Source organism: Anoplophora glabripennis, unplaced genomic scaffold, assembly GCF_000390285.2.
Source record: "Anoplophora glabripennis isolate ALB-LARVAE unplaced genomic scaffold, Agla_2.0 scaffold1438, whole genome shotgun sequence".
In the NCBI taxonomy this organism is placed as follows: Eukaryota; Metazoa; Arthropoda; class Insecta; order Coleoptera; family Cerambycidae; genus Anoplophora; species Anoplophora glabripennis.
In genome coordinates, this window is record NW_019417511.1 from 23,664 (window position 1) to 29,687 (window position 6,024).

The 6,024-nt window shown below is 32.3% G+C and overlaps 1 long non-coding RNA gene across 1 annotated transcript; it reads right to left on the reverse strand.

Moving 5' to 3' along the window:
* Nucleotides 1-4,562: 4,562 nt before the first annotated feature.
* Nucleotides 4,563-5,061, reverse strand: LOC108915373. Its single transcript, XR_001964717.2, has 3 exons — nucleotides 5,008-5,061; nucleotides 4,874-4,927; nucleotides 4,563-4,814 (listed from the first exon to the last, which is right to left on the reverse strand). It is a non-coding gene; the product is annotated as an uncharacterized LOC108915373 (long non-coding RNA).
* Between the last annotated feature and the right edge of the window lie 963 nt (nucleotides 5,062-6,024).

Here is a 6,024-nt window from a genome sequence, read left to right on the forward strand (position 1 = left end):
CTCATACAATATTTATGGGTTTTAAGGTTGGATTGGGATGAATATCCGCCAGAAGACGTTCAAAATTTGTTATCGCGTTATACAACAGAGTTGTATACTCTTTCGGAATTAAATATTCCTCGCTGTTTATCCTTTGATACTTATGCTACTTGCGACATACATGCCTTTTCGGATAGCTCCGAACGTGGTTATGCGTCCGTACTCTATTTTTGTTTTACTTATCCTAATAACACAAAACTTACGCGCCTCATTTATGCAAAATCTAGAGTAGCTCCGCTCAAGAAAATTTCACTTCCTAGGCTTGAATTATGCGCCGCGGTTTTACTAAATGATATATTAGATTTATAATCAAAGCATATGAAACAAAAATTTCCTTTGATAATATTTACGCGTGGTCCGACTACTATAACGCTTCATTGGATAAAAAATTCTCCGTATCGTTGGAAATCATTTATAGCTAATCGAGTGAGCAAAATTCAAACTAAAATGTCACCAAATTGTTGGCGTTACGTTCCATCTCAGGAAAACCCTGCGGATTGTGCAAGTCGCGACTTATTCTGACTTGGTATGACATCAGTTATGGCGGTCAGGTCCGCCATGGTTGAAATTAAATGAAAATTTTTGGCCACAACAAAATTTTGATAAGTCTGAAATTGCGCCTAATTTACTTGAAGAAAGAAAAATTACGCTTTTATAGTCTCGCATGCGAACCTTTTATACAACTTTAAACAGATTTTCCTCCTTACATAAAATTCAACGCATAATTGCCTATTACATTCGTTTTGTACACAATATAAAAAATCCGCGTAACAAAAAATCTAATGCTTTCTGTTCTTGGGATTTGCACGAAGCGCTTTTAATCGTGATAAAATTTGTACAACAAATCGTTTTTGAGACAGAAATCACTTCGCTTAAAAATAACAAACCTTTACCTAAACCTTTTCGGAAGTTAAATCCTTTTATTGACGCTAAAGACGGATTGCTCAGGGTGGGCGGACGTCTTACGCATTCAAAATATACACTATAACAGAAAATTTCCCATATTGCTACCCAGAAATCATCGCATTACGGAGCTTCTCATTGAAAAATATCATCAGGACTATTTGCATAGGTACTGGCTTGCAAACGCTGCATTATTTAATATCACAACATTTTTGGATTCTCTCCGCAAAAAGAGAAATACGTCACACATTGACAAAATGTTTAAAATGTTTTCGCGCATCTCCTTCATTTATACAACCCAAAATGGGAGACTTACCTTCCTTTAGAGTTAATCAGTTGAAAACATTTTCCTGTGTAAGTGTTGACTTCGCAGGACCTATTTTTACTACTGCCATAAAAATGCGTGGCGCAAAATCTACTAAATCCTATATATGCCTTTTTGTCTGTTGCGCTACAAAGGCTATTCATTTAGAGCTTGTCTCATCAAGTGATGCATTTTTAGCAGCCCTGCGAAGGTTTATCGCACGACCCCGTCGATGTTCGCAAATCTTATCCGATAGAGGTAGTAATTTCTTAGGAACATCGAGAGAATTGTTTAATTTAATGAAAGATGCATCGGAAACTGAAAAAATAACATGGAAATTTAATCCCCCCTCAGCTCCACATATGGGTGGACTTTGGGAAAGCAATATAATATCTGTCAAGAGACATATAGTTCGAGTAATTGGTGATCAAATATTAACATTTGAAGAAATATATACATTACTCACGCAAATAGAGGCTATTCTTTATTCTCGGCCTTTGACTCCGATGAGTTATGATCCGACAGATCTCACGGTTTTAAGCCCAGGTCATTTTTTAACTTTAGAGCCACTGTCATGTTTACCAAATCAAGACTTTTCTCATTTATCGCTCAATAGGCTATCTAGATGGCAGTTAGTACAGAAAATGCAGTCAGATTTTTGGAAACGTTGGCATGTTGAATATTTGAACAATTTACAGCAACGCAATAAATGGCACTTAAATGCTACTGATATCGCTTTAAATTCCCTAGTATTGATAAAGGAAGAAAATACTCCTTCCCTTCATTGGTCGTGTAGTAGAGAAACATCCAGGCGCTGATGGAATTTGTAGAGTAGTTACATTACGTACGGCACGTGGCCTTCTTAAAAGGCCCGTGACAAAGATTGCTGTTTTACCAATTTCTCAATAAAATGCCTATATGCATTTTGGTGGGCGGTATGGTGCGTCCTGCCGATTAATTAGTTTTTAAGTTATACATAATATTTACAATTAGCAACACTTTTATTTTAAATATTAAAACTCGCGGCAAAAAGGTGTGAGGTTGGACCGAAAACCCTGTCCGTGAGTGAAGTATTCCAGTCGAAAAAGTACACACAAAACGATCGATTCGCCGCTCGCTTACGCTTTGGTTTTTATTTTGTGCCTTCTTGGTTATTCTGGTGTCGTTGGATGCTTGCTGCAATTAAGGGGTAAGTGTTCAGCTTCACATTCGCAATATTTTTCTTTAAATTTTCATTCAGTCCACAAACGCAACAATATCAAATAAAAATAATTTAAGCCTCATAGGAAAATGAATCAATATTTGGTTCGTTATTACGACATTGTACATTTAAAAAATAAAATCAGTGATTTTTTACTTGTAAATTTTCAATTCTCATAATCTTTATATATATATAAATATAAATTAAGAAAATATTCTAAAATAATTAATTATTTTAAGTTATAAAAGTTACCTGTATACATCAAATAGCATACTTCTAAAGATAATTTTCATCTAGGAAAATGAATCGGGTTTTATGGCTCGTTATTGAAATATATTATTTGCTGATTCATAGTTCGCTACATATATGTTTTCAATACAGTGAAGAGANAAAAATATATATATTGGGGATGTCGTCAATTGGTGGTTGAAAGAAAACTCTTATTTAACTTAAACCAAGCTTTCGATAATTATTTATTATCTTTTTCAAGGTTACTGGTTCAGTTGGCAGAGTTACATCTTAAAACTTAATGGATAGTATAACATTTTTATTTTTATTTTCATTGTTCTGAACAGCTGTCTAGTCTCGACTGAATAAAATTTTAAACGTGAACCACCAATTGACGACATCCCCAATATATATTTTTTTTGGTCTCTAACTTAATCGTCAAGATTAACCGTATCATTTCTATATATATATATATATATAAGTTGCCAAAGCGTTAGACGACTGTCTAAGTTAACTAACAAAATTTTAAAATATAGTCGGGTCTGCAGTCAAAGAAAAATTTGAAGTGTACTCTTTTTTATTACTCGAGCTTTCGGAACAAATTATTCCTGCCTCAGGAGAAACTACAATGGAATATACATTGGTAGCAACCACAAGTAATAATCTAACTTATACTTACAAAATTGAGATTTGAATCAAAAAAATTTTTTACCAAGTTTAGAACAAAATCCATTTGAATCATTAGTCATAACCGTACGATAAGTAAAAATCTATTGTTAAAAACATTCATTAACACTATTGCTAAAATATTTATACTAAAATTGTTTAAAATTTTGAGCTATTACTTTACAATTACATTTTAAAACTATATAACCTTACAAACTTTGCTCAGCCATGTGGCAGCATGGAATTATAATTGAACCAAAGAATCATAACCAAACTTTACAGAACCAAAAGGTACACCGAACAAAATAATTGAGACAACCATGGACTAAGTAAATTATGGAATTTAGAAAAAAGGAAACAGTGAATTTGAGCGCTAAATTTTGAAAAATAATTTCTATAAGCTAGATTCACTAACGTCATTATTAGATGAATTATTATTATTAATACTTAACAAATATGTGAACATGATACTTAAGTTATCAATGTCAGAACGTCTATTCATAGTGTTCTCACATTGAAAGATGCTGCACATCTCAAGGAAATTTCTTTTAAAAACATTATTTTCTGTAAATTTTATACTTACTTCGTTAAAATCAATATCATGTTTACAACTATTTGTATGGTTCGACAACATACACAAGAATTCTTATTAAGTCTAATGTCACTTTTATGAGAAACAATCCTATCTTTAAGCCTCCTATCAGTTTGCCCAATATAAACTTTTTGACAATCCTTACACGGAATACTATACACCACATTAGATTTATGTAATAAAGGAACCTCATCCTTAAGACTAGAAAAAATATTTTTAATAATTAACTTATTCGTAAAAGCTAGTCGAATGTCATTCATATCCGAAAAAATGTTTTTTAATTTCCAAGTTATAGATTCTACATAGGGTAATGAAAAATATGAAAAATTTGTTTGAGGGAACCGAAGTGATGTTAATCATATTTCGGTTCCCTCAAATTTTTCATATTTTTCATTACCCTATATAGAATCTATAACTTGGAAATTAAAAAACATTTTTTCGGATATGAATGACATTGCAAGGTAACTTTACAAGTTAATAAAAAATAAATTATTTTATTATTTTTTTTTGGAGTAAATTTGTGAATATATAAAGATTAAGTAAATAGTTATTTTTAATTCAAATAGAAAATAAACAGGATAAAAACACACCCTTATAGATTTTTTTATTGCGTCCTAATACGTACACACTTTCCACATACCTACACAGAATTATTATAAAACCACTTTACACTTTTTTATAAATTAAAACTAATTATAAATTTAATTTTTTATTTCCAAGCATAACAGTTAATAATAGTACCATCCCCAGAGACACTTCTAATGAAATGTCTCGGGGGTGGTACTGTGGGATCATATGGTCTAATATCTGAAATACAGAAAACAAAAGAAAATATTAGCATAGCTGTTGATTAAATAAAAAAATGGCACGGGCCCTCGTGTCTGAAATGTAGAAAGACTATGTTAATAGAACATTTAAAATGAAAATCTAGATTACTTACGATATTGGTGGATCGATGCAGCCGAAGGCATCACCTGCTGTCATGTCCGTTATTCTAAACAATATAAAAAAATATTAAGGTAATGTCGCTATGCTAAAAAATAATAGTTTAAAATACAAATCTAGATTACTTACGATATTGGTGGATCGATGTAGCCGAAGGCATCACCTGCTGTCATGTCGGTTATTCTAAAAAAATATAAAAAAATATTAAGGTAATGTTGCTATGCTAAAAAATAATAGTTTAAAATAAAAATCTAGATTACTTACGATGTTGGTGGATCCCACCAGCCGAAGGCATCGCCTGCTGTGATGTCGATTATTCTAAAAAATATAAAAAATATTAAGGTAATGTCGCTATGTTAAAAAATAATAGTATTTAAAATAAAAATCTAGATTACTTACGATATTGGAGGATCGACGCAGCTGTAATCCTCCACGCTTATATCGCTTACACTAAAAAAATATTTAATAGTTTAAAATAAAAATTTAGATTACTTACGATAATGGTAGAGATGTCGGCGCCCCCCAGCTGAAATCCTCCTCCTCGCTTATATCGCTTACACTAAAAATAAAAATATAAAAAATATTTTGTAGGGGCCGGGCAGGATGGTTAGTTTCACAAAAATAAAAACTATTTGTTTCAATCTTCAAAGTTGTATTTTCCTCACATTAAACTTAACATGTGTCTTAACCTCATCAAAACCGAATCTCGTCTTCTTCCTCTTTTTCCCCACTTCCCTAACTCACAGTTCTACCAACCTAGCTACTAACAACAACTGGCGGCAAATTTAAGTTCATAATAAAATGCCTACAGTTCGGCCAACCTGACAGATGGCCGTCCTCGGCCATAAATACATAAGTTACATAATCATAATGGCATAAATTCACATTTTCTTAACATAAATATGTCTTAACTTACATAACAATTTGAGTACACTTAAACACTAAAATGTATTAAACATAATGGACATAATAATACTCTGAACAACATAAACCAAGTACACATAAACTGAAGTTGCTAAGTTGAGGAATACAGACAAGCTCGTCATAAAAGGGGACAACTAATCACGCGTCCAATATTTCATCTGGTCAGGACCTACTACCGTAGAGAACGGTATCTGAGTTAACTGAAAACCGTCCACATCTTCT